This window comes from Pseudopipra pipra, chromosome 1 (genome assembly GCF_036250125.1).
Source record: "Pseudopipra pipra isolate bDixPip1 chromosome 1, bDixPip1.hap1, whole genome shotgun sequence".
NCBI classification, from domain to species: domain Eukaryota; kingdom Metazoa; phylum Chordata; class Aves; order Passeriformes; family Pipridae; genus Pseudopipra; species Pseudopipra pipra.
The window spans coordinates 14443211-14465405 of NC_087549.1; the positions used below are offsets into that span (position 1 = coordinate 14443211).

Sequence of the window (22195 nt, forward strand, 5' to 3'; positions counted from 1 at the left end):
AATTATTTTTGATGTCAAGTATAAATTCTTGCACCTTGTTAGTATTTTAACGCTATTTTACTTGAATAATCCTGTAATGATGCAAAGATAAATGGTAAGAGTATGCTGGCTGATGAGCATAAAAAGAGCTGATGCTGTAAGAAATATACAGCTTGGGGATGTGGCATTTGTGTATAAGTCCATTTGGTGGAAAAAAGCCCATCTTCACCACAAAGCCATTTTAGCTTTGCTAGATACAGGAACAGTTGAATGATTTGTGTGATATAGTCAGAATACTCTATGATAAAAATGAGGTATTGATTCAAGGAGATTTTAATTTAGATTAGTTCACTTAAAATGAGTAATAAATTGAAATGAACTCTACTGAGTTCAAGTTCAGAATGAATTGTCTTGCCACCTCATTGAAATCTTAGGTAAGGAATAGTTCTCGTTATGACCCTAACCCAAAGCATCAATTTTAAATAAGAATTGTACAAATAATTTGGACAAGAGAATGACTGATGTGGTATCTGATTTGTAAATTAATTCTAGGGAAAGGAAAAAGAAGAAAAAATTATTATCCTAATTGTGGTGGTTTGAAGTTTTATCCAGTGAGCGCTTCTGCAAAATGTAAACATACCACAAGTAAACGGAAGAGAAGGTTGTTGTAGTTTGGTTGTAGAGAAGTAGCCATGTTCTGAGGCCACGAGGAAAGGGGCTCGGAGCCCCTTGGGGCCTCTGGGGCCCCCCAGCCCTGGCTGGGTGACTACAGAGACTTGGAACAGTGTTAAACTGGACTATGTGTCTGTACCTATGAGCTGGGGGATACTGAAAAGCAGCGGCAGAGACGGCAGTGAACAGAGGCTATGGCTAAAAGCCAACAGATAAGAACTGAACCGGAGAAGCAGCAGAAACATCATGCAGCTGAGCAAGGAAGACACCGAGTTGTCTGAGAGAGCAGAGAGAGAGGAAGTTGGGGTAAGAACTGGAAATAAACTCCCCAAACCCCTCTGAGACCTCTGAGAAAAGAGGATGATGGACTCTTACTTGAAAGAGCCTTGGAGTGCTACAGCACTGCAGAAAGGAGCTAAAAAGCTCAGAGAAAGAATGCAGAGAGGAGTGACCTTGGCCCCTCTGCTGCTTGAGGCAGAGCACAGGAGCTCTGCAAAGGGGCTTGAATCCCCTAAAGATAAGGACCATCACGAAGACCCCTAAGCTTCGTGATATGACGTAGTGAAGTGACCCTTGTCCTGGTGAACACAGCCTATGGAAGAAGACCCTCGCTTGAAAGACGAGTGGCCTGGATACCCCTCGTGTGCACTGGCAGAAATCCAGCTATCAGCTGCTGCATGAGAAGAGGATAGATGACTGCTGCCCTAGAGAAACTGCTGCTCTGAGACTGGAAAGGATCTTTCCTTCTTCCCTCCTAGATTTTTATTTGGAGGGGAGAAGAGATTTGATCCATTGTAAATACTTATGTCATGGTAGAGATAGCTAAGATTATGTATATGATGTATTATAATATTTATTTGTACAGTCATTGTAATATATTCCCTTTCCCCCATTTAAGTCTCGTGTGGTTGTCTGGAAAAAAACCTTCTCACATTGAGTTGAGATGTGGGAGGGGGTTTGAAGATAGGGAACTAAATTTTTGGGGCTCTCAAACCATGACACTGTTGCTGGTGTATTTTGGTGCTGAAAAAAATCTCCAGAGCAGTTAATTAGGGGTGAGATAAGAAAGGGATCACACTAATATAAATCAGAAGCAAAAATGTTAGTAATTTCAATACTATGCTTTAATATCAACAGTTCTTCATGTATCAAATGCTGCGTTAATATTTGATAAAGACTTGTATATTGATACTAGTATTACTTTCCGATAGTACTTTTTTTCTCTCTCTCTTCGTCTTTCTGGATAGGATTTTTAATGAGTTATTGCTATACTGAAGCCTTTTACAATAGCTCACAGTTCGGTTTGCTAAGAAGTCTTTTGTTGATTTAACCTATTTTGCTTTGCATATTGTTTATCCATGCTTGTTTGTAATGGGCATACTCACCATCCACACTCAGCCTTTTAATGGATCTAAGCATGTGTTCACACACTTCAGTATATGATTTTTTTATTGACTCATTTCTAAAGCCTCCAGTTCCCTGCTCTTTTTTTATTGTAGTTCTGATTAAAATTTTTTTTCTACATTCATTTCCCTGTATATTGCTGAATTTATTTTCTACATTTGTTGAGTTGGAAATACAAGTTCTAAAGTAGATAACAGAATTGAATAAAAATAGGATGTATTTTACTTCTTTTTTCCCCCCTGTAATAAGAGTTTGCTCTTTGATCTCCATCTTATTTATTCTATGGGATTTTTTTTGTTGTTGTTGGCATTGCTAATAATAAGTTTTCATCTTAGAACTGATGGTCTTTGTCTGAATGTCTTGGTTTAAGCCATTCAGCCAGTTGCTCACTCCCCTCACAGTGGGATGGGGGAGATAATCAAAAGGGTAAAAGTGAGAAAACTCATGGGTTGCTTATGGACAATGGGACTGGGATGTGATTGACTTCAAAACAGTGCTGACTTCACTCACGTGTTCTCATGCTTCCACAGACAAGCATCAGGAGTTACATATACTGGTGGTCTGTCCAGCACCAAAGATGCCTGAGTTCAGGTGGTCTGTCCAGGGTTCCTAGTGGAGGACAGGACACCAACTCTTGAGTCCTCACCTTATCTCCTATTTTGGGAACCATGTGCTGATTTCTGCATGTGCCTTTCTGTACTCCTTCAGGCCTGACGGTCCTTTGGGTCTCCACCCCATCCCACCTCTGTGAGTTGTCAGTATTTACTCACTGTTCTTTGCCACCTGGGTGACTTGTGAAGCTGCACTTTTCTACATGCTAGGATTATGATGAGCTGCTGATCTCTAGGTGTTTTTAAAACATGGTCAGATATTTCTATTTATTCCCTGTTCACACCAGTTGCAACATTCCTATTACTTTTCTCTACACGTTCTCTGTAGGTTTTTTATGGACTGAACACTTGCAGTGGTGGTCAAATCTAAAAATGTATCAGGGTGCCGCTTCTCCTTCCCATGGAATAAATCAAATGGCACTAGCAAATTTTAGACACTTTAATTTAAGAAGAGATACATTTCCAGAAGCAGAGATAAAGGGAAAATTAATAAATTTTCTCAATGTCACAAAATAAATTCAGGTCTAGACTTAGAATGGATTGTATTTGGCAACAGAAAAATACCATCTTTACTGTCTGACTCAAAGCCTAACAAGGCTTCTGGATGGGGAAAAAAAGCCACTAGCTCTTTTGACAGCAGTTTCTGTGCTGCAAATGCAATAATCCATGTAAACCACAGCATTACAAAGAAAAGCATTTATTAAAAAAATCGGCATCCACTTTTAACAAGATTTTTAATTGGGATCCAGTATAATTTGATCCTTTCTGTAGCAGAATGTGGATGCTATCAACCAGATTTACAGTTTATATTATTTCTAGAGAATGTTAGGTTTCCCTGAGGAGTTTGTGACCATACAGGTAAATTAAATATGTCCAGTAATATTCTCTTCTACTGAGGCCAACTGCTATGCCATTACCTGCACCCATCAGTCCCAAAGCAGATTAGCCATGTGCAGACTGCCCATGGGAATGACTGCTTGGCCATGCCAACTTTTGAACCTTGCCTGGGAAATATTTAGGAGGAAGCTAACTGGCTTTGGGCAAAATCATGGCAGAGATTTGTTCTAAGAGTTTACCACTGTAAATGAAAGAGTTATCATTCCCAGGACCTTTGGCACAATTTAATTTAGCAGTATAGACATAGCCAGTGTGGACTCAGTCCTTTGAAAAAATACAACGTATCTCAGCAGTTAGTGTCAGAGAAGGGGGAAGACATTTACTTCACTGTGTCCAGATGTATTGTGTCTAGTTAGTTGTTCTTTTTTTTCCTCCTCAGTGTCTGCTTCAGTCATATTATCTCCAGAGTGGATATAACACTATTTAATCTTCCTTCCAACTTTCTTGCAGGAGATTATGTAGTTATTATTTAGGTAATAATTAGATTTTCTCTAACATTAGATCAGATCCAATGTTAGTAGATATAACTTTGATTTTAATAAGAAAATATTCCTATTTCATAGATAGAATGAGCTAATTAGTAGAGAAGATCATAAAGTCAATACCTTTGAATCCCTTCCTCAGATTTGATTAAATGCTAATTGCAGAACTGCCATTTGCACATGTGAGTTAATAGGAGGTTTAACCTTGCATGTTTCCTAAAATTTCAAGCTTTTCTTAATTTTTTTTCCTACTTTTTTCCCTTCCGGACTAAATCTTAGCTGCAGGTTGCTAATCTTCATTCTACTGCCTTCATTATTTAACAGAGAAGCAAGTAGATCTGAGATTTTTCAGATCTATATTTGACAAATAATTCTTTCTCCCAGTCATAGCCTGAAAAGTGTTTTGAGAGTGATTTGGAGACAGAGGTGATGCTTTGCTGGGACTGGGGGGAAAAAAAAATCTGTTTTTTTCTTTTTAATTCCTTTTGTTCATTTGCTCTTTTTAAATTTCCACTCCTCCTAAATCAGAAATTGGGGACATTATTGTACTTACTCATCCTCATCTCCCAGTGCCTCAAACAGCTGGATGTGTTTCTTAACAGAATAAATCCTTATTTCCTGGTAGTTTTCCTCCAAAACTCAGAACATCAGCGACAAGGAATATATAAAGTCCTTCCAATTGCTAGGTTCAGTGATAGGAGCAATAGACTCCACATGTGTGGTAATTAGAATAGCACTAGAAAATGAGACTGGATATATAGAAGATCTGTTCAGTCTCTTCAAGCTATGTGAGTTGCCAGATATAAAATAACTAATGCAGTTGCCAAGATACCAGGATCAGGTCATGATTCATGCAGCAGACAGCCATATTAGGAAATACCTTTAAAAATAACTGCAATTTGAAGGAGGGATATTTTTATCTATAATAACAAAACAACAGCTTTGCTTGTTATTTACCCTGAATGATTTGCTAAAAGACTTTGGCTTTCTGTCAGAATAAAGCAGAATTAACTATAAAGTCATATGTAAAGTCAGTTCACAACAGCCATCTGTTAATGGAAGACTGACATCCACAAGAAAATTCAGGTGTCTGGATAAATCTAGTGGAATCTAGCACCTTCCAATTGATTCCCAGACATCTGGTAAGATTTTTTTGCATGCATATGGATATACAACATGATAGATACTGTTTCTGCAGACCAAGATTCATTTGTACAAGAGGTACAAGAGAAAAATAGCACTCTGATCATGCTGAAATAAAAGATATGTATTTTTGGTCAGGAATTTCTAAATAATATGATGATTCATACTGGGGAGAGGATCTGCAGCTGCAGCAGAGCTCTGCCGAACGACTTCTTGTGCTAGCTGGGCATTAACCAGTTCGAGTGCCTGCTGTGCTGAGCTCAGGAATTAATGGCCTTCTGGGATGGTTTCTTGCTTCGGATACAGGATGGATGGTAGGTATGGCACCCACCCTGCAGGCCATGCAGCAGAAGGGCTTGTGGTGAGGTTGTGTTGCCTTAGCAGAATGAGTAACTGCCCCTGATTCTGTAAAAGCAGCTTCTCAGCCTTGTGGGCACTGCCTGCTAGGAAGCTGCCAGGCTTGGGCAAACATCATCGCAACTGTCTGCATCGTTTACAAATGAGGCTTTTAGGCAGCTGTGCTCATCCCATGGCCAGTGGAGAGAAAAAAGCACTGGAGGAAGCTGACTCGTGTCCTGTCACATGCGCTGCTGTCATCAGAGGGGAGGAATGAGATGCTGCTGCTGGCCTCAGGATCCCCACTTCCCTGGGAGTTTTGTGGGGAGCTATTCTTGTACTTTCCACTTGGCACCTTCTGCTGACCACTTCTGGAGACACAGTAGAGGACTAGGTAGTTTGTTTGCTTCTCCCAGTTCTTAGAGTTTCATTTACTCATGAAATACCTCTGGAATTTCTATCTGTTTCCATTGATTTTATACAGCACTGAAGTGATTAGCTTAGACTACATGTCTTAGTTTTAGATAAAGTTAAATTATGCCAATTATTCCTTAAAATCTTAACATTTCTACTCTGGGAAAAGCAAACAGAAAAGGTTTTCACTTCTTAACCTGCAAGTAAATCGGTAACATCATTGGGACTCAGCATGCGTTTAAAGGTTCATTAGTGCCTTAATAACTAAAATGATGCTGAACCATTTTGGCAATTATGATAACACAACTGTGCATGAATAGAATATTTTTCACCACACTATGGTGTACACTACAATATGCTTTCAAATAAACCTGCTAATGCTTGCTGCTTAACCTTTCTCATCTCTGAAATTTGTAATTAGTTCAATCAGGGACTTTTCTGTTTACTTGAACTGGCTTTGATTTGAACAGTAGTTAAGATAGCATTATGCAAATTCATGGCAGACGTGCAGAAAATTACTTTTCCCCTGTTAATATATTTGTCCAATTCTGTCTTCCTATTCCTTGTGGTGGTTTAGTCTGGGCCTTCCTTGGTGACTAGTTTGTAACCAAGGAAGGGTCCAGATTTACCCAGTATTCCCTACGATTTTTACGTAAGCCAGGCTATAAGAAGAAAGGAGGAAAGGCCTTCGCTCTCTTTCCTTCCGGCGGCTTGGAGGTGCAGGTTCCCTGCTGTTGAGTCTGCCGTGTTGGGGAGCGAGGCCTGGTTAGGTCTTGCCGACCTTGGGAGACGGAGGTTGCCGGCGATCGTTCCAGAGCGACTCTCGGTTGTCCCAAGGAGAGTAGTGAGCTATTTCTTTGCTAACTCTTTTAGTGGATAGATATTGGGCTGCTAATTGGGATATATATATATATTATTTTGGTTTTGTTCCTTTTCCCTTCCCCCTTCCCATTCCCTTGTGAAATTGTATATATATTTCAATTGTATATACCTGTAATATAAGTGTAAATATATTTATATATATCACTTTAGCTGTCTCTCTCTCATTTCAGTTTTTCTTGGTTGTTTTTCTCCCTCTTCTCCCTGAGGTTTGGGGGGGGGGGGACGGACTTCTTGTGGTAAGGTTTGGAGACTTGGCAGGGAGCCAGCTTCAAACCATATCATCCTAAAAAAGACCTATTTCCTTTTTCAACATTACCTTTCTTTTCCCAGCCCTCCAGATACATTTTAAAAGAGATAAAGAATTGACTTTTAACTAGGGAAATAATTTCCCCTTCAAATTTGCCCTTCAAATTACCTGAAATGCTGGTCTGCCAGCTCCTTTTAAAAGAGTTGTCTGAGATGGAGCCCTCCTGCTCAAAGTTGTACACCAGAAAAGTACACAGAAAAGTGGGAATTTCTGAAATCTGGTTGTCAGAGACCTGTGCTGCTTCTGAAGTTACAGCAGAAATGTTGCAGCATGAAAAAAAATGCCATTTTCTATTTAGAGGTAGAACAAAAAGTCTGAATCCCAAGTTAGTAATCAAAAAGAGTAGGTCAGAAACTCCTTCACATGATGAGTTTGGGCAGGTGGTCTTCATGGATTTATGTTCAATTCATACTTATAGTACTTAGAAAAGAATTTCAGTCAGTGGGAAATAGTGCTCAGCTATTACTACCAATTGGATACTTTAATTCTTTAGCCATTTGTTAAATCAATTCCCATATGTCTTGGTAATGAAATGTCATTCTGCCAACCAAAGTAGTGGTCATACTGCAATGCAGTGGAGGAAAAATATAATGTGTTGGTGTAAGGAAAATTTGTCTGGCTTCACCTTCCTCTTCACACAAAGTTTTGAAAATATTGTACCATGATTCTAATAAAGATCCAGAGTTATAATGCAGATACAATATCTCCAGGGATGTTCTCATTCTGGTGTTATAAGCATTAATACCTGTGTAATTGTTGGAAATCTTGGAAAAAAAACCCAATTGAACATGTATGTCAGTGTACTTTGCTTCTATTGCATCTCTCCTCTATGCAAATGTGTATGTTTTCATCAAGAAGTTCCTTGTGCACTACAAAAAATTTATCTGTAAGATAATCTTTTCCCCTGATGTCCTTTTGCAAGAACCCTGAGAAGATTCTTTCTGATGTCTCCCATTTTTAAAAGTAGCTTTCTAGTGCAACAGAAGCATTCATGGAAAACATCTGTTTTCCCTCAAAGCCTGTTTTTCTGTCAGGAAATGAAATCCACACTCAAAAACCTTTAATCCAGAAATCCAAAGTTCATCTGATTTATGCTGGCATATATTTACACAAAGTTCATATGCGTAGGTTTAAGACACCGCATAAGCACTCAATATTAACATATCCCATGGAATTACCAGCCTCATTCCTGTTCATTCATGATATATGGGAATGAGGCATCTTTACTTCTGCAGCTTCTGTCATTATAAACATCAATTGCTGCTTTCAGCCATATCTTGTTATTTTCTTGCCGTCGTCTGTAGTCAACAGTCCATCCATCACCGTTGCCTTGATGATTGCCAGAGCCCCTGCATCAAGACCACACTGTCAGTTTGACATCCTGTGTGCGGAATAACCTTCCCACTGCTGTAGGGATTTCCAGCAGCTCAAGTGCCAAGGGAATAGGCTATTCCTCAGTGAGGATAAGCATGCAGATGAAAAAACCTCTGATCTTTCCTGTGTTACTTTTTTGTTTTATTATTGTCCATTTTTGTTTGTCTTTTTGTTCATTCTGATTTTTCTCCTATGCTTATGTTGCTACTGTAACACAATCTTTCATCAAGGGATACCTTTAGGAAATAGTGAACATGATTTTATTTGCTCTGGTTGACCACAGTTAGCAGGAATGCGTGACGCTGTCTATATTAGGTCTGATTTCTCAGTAAATACCATTCAAATGGTGCTGTGAACGCTAACTCTCCTCAATTTTCCTTAGTTTGCATCAAAGCAGTTTTAAATAGCATGTTTGAACAGCACATTTGCTTTCATCTTTTCCCGTATAAGTAACCCCCACACATACACCAACACCTATATGTATAAAACTATTGAGTTATATACACAAAGCAGGATAAAGTAAGTCATGAGGCGTGAGTGGACCTGACACAGAAGTAACCATACTATGTCCCCTGGCACGGTTTAGCTTTGGAAATGGCTTTGTGCCCTTGGGTTGCTGGGAATTCCTCAGCGAGGGAACACTATGAGCACTGTCTCTCTACCATGTCTGTACAGCTTGGGACATGCAAGTAGGCTCAGAGGGTTTCCCTTGTATTCACTCACAATCAATTAATACATTTTTTTAAATTATTAAATTTAAATTAATACATAATTTTTAAAAGTTATATTTTGGTATAAAATATGTTCTTTTTTTCCTACTCCCTAGTGTATATTTGTGCTTTTGAAAGACTTATCTTGAACAGCTTTTTTTTGTACTCAGAGGCTTATACTATTAAGTTACCTAATTAGTCAGTCCCACAGCATGGGAATAAAACTTCCTAGAACATAGAATCTTGCAAAAGATGTGTTTCAAGAGCATCTTCCCTTGCTGCATATTTGGTGCATTTCTCATCGATGTAGTCCAAGACTGCTCAGACAACAAAACATTCCTGTTTTGATGTTAGGGGAATGGTGTTGCCACAAAGGATTTGCATATTTCCCACTGTAGCAGGAGTTTTCCTGATGCAGTCAGCATGATGCACACACAACAACAAAGAGATTTACCATTTTTCTTACTCCAGAGCAGTCAGCTGATGCGTGTAAAAGCAAGGAAGCTTGAACATCTGCTCAGAGATGATAAAAATAAAAGTTATATTGGGATAAGGCTCTGCTTTCTACTTTCTGTTATCAAAAATTATAAGAAATCAGGAGATAGTCACTCCCCTTATAGTTACAGTTAATGAACAGCATCATCACGAGTAAAGCAAATACCTGCTCAGTTTATAGTTTTCCAAGTACACCTGCAAATGAAAAGGCCAAGTACTCCAAGTAACAGAAAGTGTTAAAGGAACTGATGAGCAGCTTCTGTACAATCTTGAAGACAGTATTTGACACAAAGATGAAGAAGTCTCCAGAACTGGAGGAAAAGTATTTTGGAAAGGAAATTCAATCCAAATGTTGAATGACGCTGAATTATACAAAGTGCTAATGAATACAATTTGATGCAACTATCAGAAAGGAATATTACATTTAATATCTCCACGGCAGAAAATGCACCAGAAAGTGCACCAGAAAATAAAGGGAAAACTGCACTTCATTACTGGAAAAACGAGCAGACTCATTTCCTTAAGACAATCAATTCCTGACCTGCCAATAAGTGGTCCGCCTGTGCCCATGGCATCTGTGCATGTCAGGAATTTATCAGTTCCTCTCAGGAAGTTTGTGACTAATTCTGCCATTACTTGGTCAGGTAAATTCCAGTTTTGGTAAATACGTGTCATTCAAACATATGAAATTGAAAAAAAAAAAAAAAAAATCCAGCAGCACAGATGTCAGTTTGCAGTAAACACAAATGTCAGTCTCTCCAGCCCCAAGCTGAAGCTGGTGTGTCCAATTTTGGCTAAATCATCTGATGTTTTATGAGGAAGAATCCCAAAATAGTTTCAATGCTTCATTTAGAGGCATGAAAAAGCTCCCAAAAGGAAAGTCTTACACAGCTGTAGAGTGGGGATCTGCACAGGTGCAAAGGGTGGGAGCAGGGACGGAAGTAATGAGATGAGGAAAACCTCTCCCACTGCAGCAGAACCAGCCACTCATGCAGATCTGGCTTTGTGTGTAAGCAGAGCTGCATGACTGCCAGGAGAAGGAAACTACAAGAAGAGAGAAGAAATCAATTCAGAAGAAGGAAAATGGGTATCTCCTATGCAATCACCTGTTTCTTTTTAATATAATTTTTGCATTAAATGCCTCATGGGCCAAGGATACACTGACAGCTTGGAAGACAAATTGCCCTCAGAAGAACGAAAAGGACAGAAGGGCAACGCCTATTGTCAAAGAAGACAAGGAGATTCTATTATTGCCTATCTCCAAGGTCATGCTCAAGCTACAAATATTGAGACTGGCTTGAAACTCACAAGATTGAATGAAAGGTTAGATTTGTTATATTACTACCTGATTCCTCTAGTAAGGAGGCATTTGTGTTACATTCTCAAATTTTTTTATGACCATTAGGGTTGGACCTTGTGGCTGCCTTTGTTACTTTTACAAAGAGGGGCTGAGATTGGCACTGAGTCACCTATTTCCAGAGGTAAATTTCCAGAGATAAACTATAGACTATTTACAAGAATCAATGAGATGCTGACAGTTGTCAGCACCAGGTATGCTAAAAAGTGGCAGTAACCTGACTTTTGCTTTGCAGAAATAACAAAAAGTGCGATTTCAAAGCAAATAGGACTGGGAGCAAGCAAGGCTTCTGTCAGACCCATGTTCTCATTTCCCTATGGCTCTCTCCCTCTTCCCAAATGGCTGTATTTCTCGTCTTCTGCTCACAGGATTTTTAGAGTAGTTTGAAGAAGAATATTCTCCTTTATCAGCAATTTTTTCTTGCCAGGTGTCTTTTGCTGAGGAATTTTTGCAATCTGAAAGTTTCTCTGTGTCTGTAGAAGATATCTTACAGAGGGAGATGTTTTGTTTAACATAAATTCTACCACAGACTTAAGAGTTTAGACTTAATTTGGTATCTAGTAATCCAATAATAAAGACATTTCTTGGCATCTGGGGCAGAAGGCTGCCCTGACAGAATAATACTTTTTTTTGTTCCCATTATTTCCCAGATAAGAGCCAAGACCTATTTTTGGTGGTAGTGGTCTGAGCCCAAACCAGTTTTGCTGAAGTGAAATGCAGTGGTGCACTGATGTGAAGGAAGGCATTTCAACTCACTTCACATTAATCTATTAATCTCTTATTTTTACCTTTCATTGCTTTATTCTTTTTGGGTGCTTGTCAGCATGACTGTGGCCCTTGCAGAGTCCTGGTGATGTGCTGCAGCAGGAGTTTCATTGAGCAGTGGCCCTGCTTGGCAGAGCCTGGCGAGGCACCAAGGTCTGGCCACGTGCTGTGCCGATAACACTGACTGAGCTTCCCTGTGCCTGGCTGCTGTGGATGGGGTCAGTCAAAGGGCAGGGCTGAGACAAAGGGTTTATTAAAGTTTAAATGACACAGTTGCTGTGAAGATATCTTTTATTTGTTCTGACATCTCTACTGTCAGCAGGAATGACAAAGTGCTCATCACTCACCTGCTTTCTGTAGGGCTGAGGTAAATGGAAATCCGGAAGGGTTTGCTTGGGGTATCCAAAGAGAGCCACTGAGTTTGATGGTGTTATGGCAAATGCTAACAAACAGGCAAGGCAAGGGGTGCCAAAAGAAAGCTTAAAGGACATCAAGACACCTTCACTGCTGATGTTCCCAAGATGCCCTTCTTAGGGAAACTTTGTGGTATGTGGTGAGGGCCTCCAAGCAAGAATCCATTTTGGACTTGCCAGGAGGGAATGGGCTCTCCAAAAGACAACCAGATCCCTAATATTCACTGAAACCTGTGGCTCTGAGGATCAAAAACTGAATTCTCAGTGCTAGGAGAATGACTGACTGCCAACTGTAACAGTATAAAACAACTTTGTTTTTTTCACGTGTTTTTGTGCTTCCCCAAATTCTCACTTACCCTTGTGTTATCTCATTCTCATCCAGACCCTCACCAAGAGGTTTCCTGAGGTGCTCAAACATATTCATCAAACTTTCTGAGGTAGAAATATAAAACTGAATGTTATCAGGATGCCCTTTAGGCCATGTCTCCTCTGAACTAAGATGAGCATTTGTAAAAGAAAAATTAATCTGCTTTCTCATTAAACCTCTGGGGCTGAAGAGAAACTGTCCTGCCTTACCCCCAGGCTTTCTCTCTTCAAGGCTTTGCAAGTCAGTAAGTACCATACCACTCCTAGCTCCAAAGTTTTTGCTAGATCAAAGCAAGGACATCTAAGGACTAATTGGAATTTCCTTTGTCTCTAGCAAGAGATGCTTCTTGCTCTCAGTCACGCAAAGCAGCTGGCAAAACCATGTATTTCAGTAGCTGGCCATCCAAATGCAGACGTCAGAGACTGGGACTTGTAAGGCAGAGATCTTCATTATGGGTGTTTTTCTCCTATTTCTTGCTAAGTGCCAGCAGTGAAACTACAGCCTTAAATTGATATTTTGCCATCACCTTGAAGAAAGTAAAAATTTCACCTGCAGAGTTTGAGACTTTTCTTCTCTGCTAATATGTGCAGAGAGGGAAGGGTAGATTTCCTGAGGAACCAAAGTGAAGAATGGTTTTCTGTTAAAAAAAAAAAAAAAAAAGGCCTCTTCAGTGGCTTTATAAAGCGAATTTAATCTCCTGTTTGATACCCTGGCCATGGAAAAGCCAAAGCAGTGACTACTGTCTGTTTGATATTGCTAGGTTAGATCTGTCACTTATTATAAGTAAGTGACTTTAGACGAGGATTTTTACAGTGATAACAAGGCATGTACTAATTATTTGGGATGTCTTGCAAGTAGGTCAGACAAATAGGATAATCATGTATCTTGACCCTTGTTATTTGGTACTGTAAGAGTTAAAGACTTTAATACTTATTCTGTTCTAATAAATAACTAATATTTTGTATCACATCACAGTTACTGTATGAGCATTTAGATGACCTTTTACTTTTCTTCATTAAGAGACAGGACATATTTGACTGTAACTTATTGAGATCAATAAATGTTTAATGTGTTAACTTCTGAGTCTAATTTTATGTGACACCTTGCTGAGCTAGCAAAAGGAATGGAGGACAGATTGGGATGTGCAGTGATATCTGAGAGGTATTTATATACAACAGCTATGGATTTGTGGCATGTTTGCTGGGGTTATTAAACTACTTTCACATTGCTAAGTCCTCTAACTACCTATCCATAAAATGAAGAAAGGGTCGTTTTGCAGAACTTGATTTCAATAGATCAGAATTTAGTTCCTATCCATGCTATAGATTTTAACTGTGACCTTGGGCAAATCACTTATTCTCTGCCTCTCACTTCTCTGTGTGCTAAAGTAGGGATAACAACTTAAAGATGAGAATGAATATGCCAGTGTTCATGTGGCATTCCCACTGTTATTCAGCTCAGGGTCCTACCTCTGCCTTGAGCTAAGATGGAGTTGACCAAATTATATTTTGCCCACAGTTTATTTCAAAGTGAATTTCTTGCTCTTTTAATTTTTAGACACAGTCATAGATGGTGATTGGCCTGAGACTGTTCCCAAAATGGTCAGTCTGTACCCTGACAGACTTGAACACCTTTGTTCACCCTGCCTTTGTTGTGCTCTTTCCCAAACATTAGGTCAGATTTTAACTCATTTCAGAAGCTGAAGTCTTTCTGGCTGCCCGGCATTGCCACATAGCACCAGAAGGACTTCATTTTATCAGTGTAACAGGGCACAGTCGGAAGGCAAAGAAGACCCTGGATAAGGAATTCTTTGTTTTTTCTTCAATGTAATTTCTACATTGCTGATGATTTACATAATTCAGCCTGGTCTACAGCATGCCAGGGGGCATGAGTATCTGCTTACCTGCACAGCAGTTAGCCCCGGTCATCAGCAAACACGTATCACAGTTATCTTTTGTAAACCATGAAAACTGAATCTTCTTCTTCTAAAGGCAAACACTCCAGAAGCCCAAAAGGTTGCTGTTGAAAGGATTATCAAAAAGCCTTTGTATAATTGTGACATGCTATATGTAATCACTAGGATGCATTTGGTGCTCTGATGTAGTTCCTTGCCATTTACAGCTGGTGTGGGCTCATCTGTGTTCCCTTTATACAAAGTCATCTTCATGATCTTATGCATCTGGAACAAGAGTTGTTTAGTATCACTACATCACAGGGCATGGAAGAGACCTAGGAAGTCATACCTGTGCCCTTCTCTCCTTTTCTTTCTTCATACTTGATAAATGGCTCCTGCAGATTGCTTCTCTTTTCCTTCCCCAATGGACATGTTCCAAAAGATATTTGGAATATCAGCAATATTCCTCCATGGCACCAGGTCACAAACACCCACCACATGATAACTACATGATACAAGCCCCAGCAAACCCCTAGATTTGCCATATGCCATTGCATATCAGTGATAGTTAGATGCAGTGATAAAGCAAATAATATTCTGGTAAATATTTTGCATTTAAAATCCCAGAAAGCAATGAAGGCAGCAGGAAACATGCTGCTCTGATACTGTTAACAATGTAGTTGCTGTCTCCTGTCCATCACAAAAGCCAAACTGCCTCGGTTACCCACTGAGTCAGCCCTCACGTTACCTGAGGTGCTAGCAATTAAAATCTGTACACTCTGAACCGAAGTTGCGTTTCTCTTAAAGCCAGGAAAAAAACCAAACCAAACCAAAACCAAAATAGCAAAAGTCATATTGAATCCATCAGCCTGCCTTTGAATACAAGTACACAGAAAATTCCCAATAGACATTGGATCAGTGCAGAGAGCAGCACTGGAATTACTGAATATAGCTGGTGAACTATAAAAAAAGAAAAACTGGAACCAGTTCTGTCTGTGTTATCTCAGATGAAACCATCTTTTCTATTGGAGAAACAAACTATCTAAAATGAAAACAGAGATTAAAAAAAGATATATTGGGCAAGAAATGAGCACCATTCAAGCATATTTCATCTTGAAACAGGAGCCATGATTGGTAATTGTTTGTTATTGGCAGTTTAAGTTTTTTAATTAGAATCAAAGTCCCATTTTGCTGGATTCATAAAGGGAAACAGAGAGCTTAAAGCTGTCCTGAGGCAATTCTGTGGTCTAGAGTGGCTCAGGGGAAGTCTTTAGAAGTACCCTTAAAATTAAAAAGGAGAGTATTTCTGCAGAAAGGACTATTTACATCGACAGGGACAAAGTGCTTGTTGAAACTGTTCAGATTTACAGAATGTAGTGTAAAAGAAATGGTTGTGAAACCAAATATGAACTAACAAGTACAGTTTACCAAGGGCAAACTAGATGTTTGGTCAGCTCCAGCCTGTGCCGAGACTCTCAGAGATGCAATCCCTACGTCCTTTTGTGTTTCAGAAGAAATAAAAGGAGGGCTAAGGAGATTCTCCACTCTTTATTGGATGTGGGGGGAAGCATAGTGACAAAGGATGAGGAAAAGGTTGTTATTTAATACCTTCTTTGCTTCAGTCTTTTACAGTAAGACCAGTTGTTCTCCAGGTACCCAGTCCCCTGAGCTGGAAGACAGTGAAATGAAGCCCCCATAATCCAAGATGAAATGGCCAGTGACCTGTGATACTACTTATACACACAAGTCCATGGGGCTGGATGGGATTCACCCAAGAGTACTGAGGAAGCTGGTGGAATAACTCACCAAGCCTCTCTCCATCATTTATCATTGGTCCTGACTAACTGGGGAGGTCCCAGCTGACTGGAAGTTAGAAAATGTGACACCCATCTACAAGAAGGGCCAGAAGGAGGATCCAGGGAACTACAGGCAGCCTGACCTCGGTGCTGGGGAAGGTGATGAAGCTGTTTGTCTTGAGTGCCATCACATACCACATGCAGGACAACCAGGGAGCAGGCTCAGCCAGCATAGGTTTAGGAAAGGCAGGTCCTGTTTGTCCAACCTGATCTCTTTCGATGACAAGGTGACTTGCCTGGTGGATGAGGAAAAGGCTGTGGATATTGTCCAATTGGACTTTATAAAGCCTGTGGCACCATTTCCCACAGCATTCTCCTGGAAAATTGTTTGGACTGGTGAACAGTTTCCTGGGTGAAAAACTGGCTGGATGGCAGGTCCCAGAGCGTGGTGGTGAACGGAATTAAATCCAGCTGGCAGCTGGTCACCAGGGGTGTTCCCCAGGGCTCAGGATTTGGGCCAGTTCTGTTCAACATCTTTATCAACTATCTGGATGAGAGGACCAAATGCCCCCCCCCCCAGTAAGTTTGTAGCCAACACCAAATTTGGAGGGAGTGTTGATCTGCCAGAGGGTGGGAAAGGTCTACAAAGGGATCTGGACAGTCTGGATTGATGGAACAAGGCTATGTGTATGAGCTTTAACAAGGGGTAATGCATCAGGTCCTGCACATAAGCCACAACAACCCCATGCAATGCTCCAGACTTGGGGCAGAGTGGCTGAAAAGGGGCCAGGCAGAAAAGGACCCGGGGGTGCTGGTCAACAGTGGATGAATACAAGCCAGCAGTGTGCCCAGGTGCCCAAGAAGGCCAACAGCATCCTGGCTTGTATCAGAAACAGTATGACCAGCAGGACCAGGGCACTGATTGTCTCGCTGTACTAGTCATTGGTCAGGCTGCACCTTGAATCCTGTGTTCAGTTCTGAGCCCCTCACTACAAGAGAGACATTGAGAGACTGGAGAGAAGGTCAATGGAGCTGGAGAAGGATCTGGAGCACAAGTATTATAAAGAGCAGCTGAGGGAGCTGGGAGTGTTTAATCTGGAGAAAAGGAGGCTCGGGGAGGACCTTCTAATACTCCACAACTACATGAAAGGAGGTGGAGGTCAATCTCTTCTCCCAGGTAATAAGTGATGGGACAAGAGAAAATGGCCTCAAGCTGCAGCAGGGGAGGTTTAGATTGGATATTAGGAGAAATTTCTTCATGGAAAGGATTATCAAGCACTGGAACAGGCTGCCCAGTGGTTGAGTCACCATCCCTGGAGGTATTTAAAAGACATGTAGTTGTAGCATTTAGAGACATGGTTTAGTGGACTTGGCAGTGCCAGGTTAACAGTTGGACCTAAGGATCTTAAAAGTCTTTAGCAACTGATTCTGTGATTCCAAAGCTGTAATATGGAGGGAAACGGTGACCTTGCTACTTGCAGGTAAGCTGCATGTTGATGAAACTGCTAATGGTATTAGTGAGAAAAGTTAAAACAGCATCTTCTGAACAAGTACCCTTCAAAATCAGCCTTTGCCTTACAAAAACAGACAGAGCAAGCATGCTGCATCAGGTCCCCTCTAGTCCTTTCAGTAAATTTGTGACTGGAGAAGACTCTGCCCTCATCTGTGAAGAGTTTGCTTCAGTTAAGCTTGGAATAAAGATAAGGAAGCACTTCGTGTGTGTTGTGTCCCCTGAGGGAGAGGGGCTGATGCACATAAGAGGATTAGAGAAACAACTTCAGTGAATTGATGTGGGTTACATTCATCTTCATACTAAACTTTATATTAAGGCCCTAATTTCAGCTTCCAAGAAGAATTAGTGGGTAAGGTTGGTGCTTCTTAAAAGCTGTATTCCAGAATGACAAATACTCATCTTAACCTGTTAAGATCTTAGTGCTAGGATAGGCATGTCCTGATATAAGACTCAAGAAAATTTTGATACAGGATCCCAAAGTTCCTGCTGAGATTTCATTATTCTTTCACGATGGATTTCTTTGGTCAAAGTCTGCTTTGTGATCATGATTTCAGACTCCCAAATACAAGAAAGACATTTACAGACTGAAGCAAGTCAACGGACAGGCCACCAAGATGGTCAGGGGCTCAAGCATATGACTAGAAAAAGAGATGGAGAGCCAGATTTTTTCAGCCTGTAGAAGAAATACCTCGGAGAGATCTTACTGCTATCTTGAACTGCCTAATGGGAGGGTGCAGAGAAATCAGAGAGACTCTTCTTGACAGGATCAGAGGGCAGCAGATGCAATATAAAATTTGGGAAATTCCTCTTTGATATAAGGAAATCTTCTAGCATTACAGCAATCAAATATTGCAAAAAGTTGCCTCAAGAGGTGTGGAATATACATCCTTGGAGAGATCTAAAACTCAACTAGAGTTGAGCAGCCTACCCTAATTCAGTCTGCATTGAGCTGTATGTTGGACTAGGTGACCTCCACAAGTCCCCTCCAAGTTAGATTGTCCTGCAAATTTATGAGTCACATCAAGAAGATGTGACTGTTTTCACTGGTGGTTCAAAAGCTTATGGTTTCCACACATTGAAATATTGTCTTTCTGAAGTGTCAGGAGAGTGGAAATCGGAGGGGGAAGTAGTAAGCCTTGCTCCTAGCTTCTGCTACAGTGGGTACCAGCATGACCTGCTTGGATCCTTATAGTCCTGAGCAATACCCAGACCACACTCAGGTAGAAGGAAGGGGCTGAATGGCAGCACCACTGGTGATAGCTAAATTCAGTATTTGGAGTACAAAACTTCTGTTTATTTAGCCCCTTAAAAGTTTTTATTCAGGTCAAAGGATAAGGTTTTTTGGAGGTCTTGTAAAATACTGCATATTTCAGGTGCAGCTGCTGGTTCAGACCCTTAGGAGGAGCAGAGAAAGTGATTAAGGCCATTTAGTGCAAGTGTGATAAAATAAAAGATATAAAAACACTGCTAAGACCAAGCCTACTTCTGAAGTCTGACAGAAATATGTCAAGTGAGGTAGATGGGAGTAGATAAGGCCTGAGAGCATTTTCCTGGATTTTCCTTTAAGAAATAAACACTACTCTGTTTTTCAAGTTAATCTTGGTGCTTCATCTCATTCCACACTGTCATGCTCAAGGAAACATTTATAAAGCAGAATAATTCACAGCACTCTTTTCTCTCCTATATGAACCTACTTATTTTATTCCTTTTCTCCACACTCCCCATACACATTCACTAGCCCCAATTGTGCTTGTTACATAACCTGTCAAGTTATCTGTGTAATGTTGTGGTAGGGATTTAGCTAGAGAAAAAACTTCCCATGGTGTGTGAGTAAGATTAGAACAGAATGTGTATGTGATGGATTTGTGGACTGAAAACTCATTCAGTTCTAGTTTGATTATGAAGGCAAGGTTAAATGTGAACTATATTAGCAGAAGTATAGATATGACTCTTCAAAAATCCATGAACTTTAAAATCTCTCCAAACCTGTGTTTGGTGAAGCAACATCACATTAAAAATGGCGTGTCCTTTCTCTCTATTTCTTCCCTTAAGCAACTAACTAAATACTTCACTAATCAGCTTTCCTAGTGCTATTTACTTTTCTCAAAGCCAAATCTTCTGGATGCTCTCACAAGAAGACTTCATGTGCACTTTTTGGAAGACTAGAGAGAGTAAGACAAAATCCCTCATTAATGTCATAACTTACTGTCAGTGATACCAATGCCACAGAGATACACTGAAACTTTCCCAGAACTGTCCCAAGCTCTGGTGTCTAGTCTGGACATGGCAAAAAACATAGGCTGGTGCAAGAGACTATGCAGTAACAGGAAGTCTGAAGCTCACTGAAAATGCTCTCAAGCCCCTGTCTCCTCTGTCTGCCTTTGGAGCAGTCGGGAAATATAAGCCAGGAAGGACAGGCTTAATGTCATGTATTTGCCATAAGATTTATTACCCACAGCCATCCTCAGACCAAAGGTGTTCTGAGCATGGAGAGGCCACTAGGGTCAGCTGTGAATGGGGCATGTATGAGTGGGTGAAACACACTGCCCATCCAAATGTCATGTCTATAAAGGAGAGCAGTGTAATTAAGGCTGCTACGCCATATTTCATGTTGTTTTCAGATATAAAACCAAGTCATCTGGGGTGGTCTCCTAAGACCAAATTCCCCACAAGTCTGATGATGAACTGACTAAACTTAGAGGAAAGTCTGGATTTGATTCCACTGTAGAAAGAAGTAGGTTTAGATAGTCATTTTAAATAGACCCTTTCACATAATCAGAATCAATTATTCCAGTCTGCTGGCTATTGCCACTTAAGTGACTTTCTGCAGGTATTTACCTCTAAATAGCAGTATGCATTTCTCAGTTAGAGAGCAGCATGACCACTGACATGGACTTCAAACCTCTTTTACATATTCCACTACAAGAAAAGTGAGTAAATAAATCAGTGCTTATGACCTCATGGTGGTCATAAGCATTTCCTGGTGTGCTCTTGTTAATGATCAAGAGCGATGGAAAAACATTTAGCAAGCAAACTGAGTCTTGAAGTCTACTCCCTGCAAATTTTATTCTCCAGGTTTCTGTGGGAACTAGACTGCATTGTGCTCTTTGGCTGTTGGAATGAAAGCCTTTCAACCAAAAAGCCTTTGCACTTACAACACCAGTCAGAGTTGTCAGCAAAGTTGACATGACTACTGTTAGATCTGCTATAACTCTTTCTATCTTCTGCTCTTGTGGTGCAAGGAATTGTCTGTAAACTGGACTTGAACACTGGCGGCCCCAAAATTTGTACCCAATATGCTAACTGCATTGTCTCATTATCTGTATTTTTTGATAGCAGAGATTTCAATCTCCTCTACTTGTCAGAAAGTTTGGTCATGTGCAGAGAGGGAAATACAATACATACTTCTGTGTGGATTCACTGTCATTTCATATCAGAAAGCACTGTGTTTTGAAATATCACCTATTCATCCTGGATTTAGGGCAAATTCACACAGCTTTGTGCTACAGATTGTGCCTAGGTAGAGCAGCTTTGTTAAACACGTTTTTTTTCAGTAGGGAATAAATAATTGGTGACTACTACAGCTCTTCTACCAAGTGGGGTAAGTGTTAAGCATCAAGGGAGCAAAGCCTGCACTAAAACAACAGCATAAGTGGGTATGAGAGATGGAAGTTCTTTCAAGTGCTGTTACACACACCTGGGAGATGCTAAAAGACAGAGAAAGCTCTGCTCGAGCATCTTAAGTACTGGCAATTGCAAGACAGGCAAAATATATTTTCCAGGTTGTGTCTGACTGAACAATAAGAGGTAGCTTGACACATAACTGTAAGCTTCAGCATCATCAAAAATAAAGCTGCAAAACCATCCCTTTGAGCAACCTCATCAGTATGTTTTCTCCACATTACTAACAAACCCCAGAGCTAGTTCCTGCTATGAGCTGGTCAAAGCTTAAGAAATGTTGGCATCTCAACAGCTATTCAAGACGTTAACATGTAAATGATAACACATGGGTCATGACATTTTCTGCTCCTTCTGGTCAGCCTGATATTCCAGTAAGAGTATGAGAACTCAAGGACTTAAGAGCCTTTTGACAGCACGCCAGGGTTGTTGAATACCCAAGTTTATGAGTAGTATGACAGAATTCAGAGACACAGAAGTTTTTTTTGTTTGTTTAAGAAATAGGAGCAATATTAGGTTGGGCTTTCTCAGTTTATCGGAGCATTTTTAAACCTCATAGAATTAAAGGCAGAGAGGTTGCTGGAATGCAACCTTATCAATTTTCCCTTATCATTTGTTTTAATATAACAAAGCGAAGCACAATTTAAGTTAAAACTGCACATAAAAAATATCTCTCCCTTATTTAACCAAAGCTTCCTTCTTGGTA

General features: G+C 40.3%; 1 long non-coding RNA gene across 1 annotated transcript in view; it reads left to right on the plus strand.

Moving 5' to 3' along the window:
• Positions 1-4703: 4703 nt before the first annotated feature.
• LOC135410021 (uncharacterized) overlaps positions 4704-22195 on the plus strand; it is a 56780-nt gene continuing 39288 nt past the window's right edge. Inside the window, exon 1 of the long non-coding RNA XR_010428485.1 lies at positions 4704-5187. This is a non-coding gene — a long non-coding RNA (uncharacterized LOC135410021). The remainder of the gene's footprint in view (positions 5188-22195) is intronic.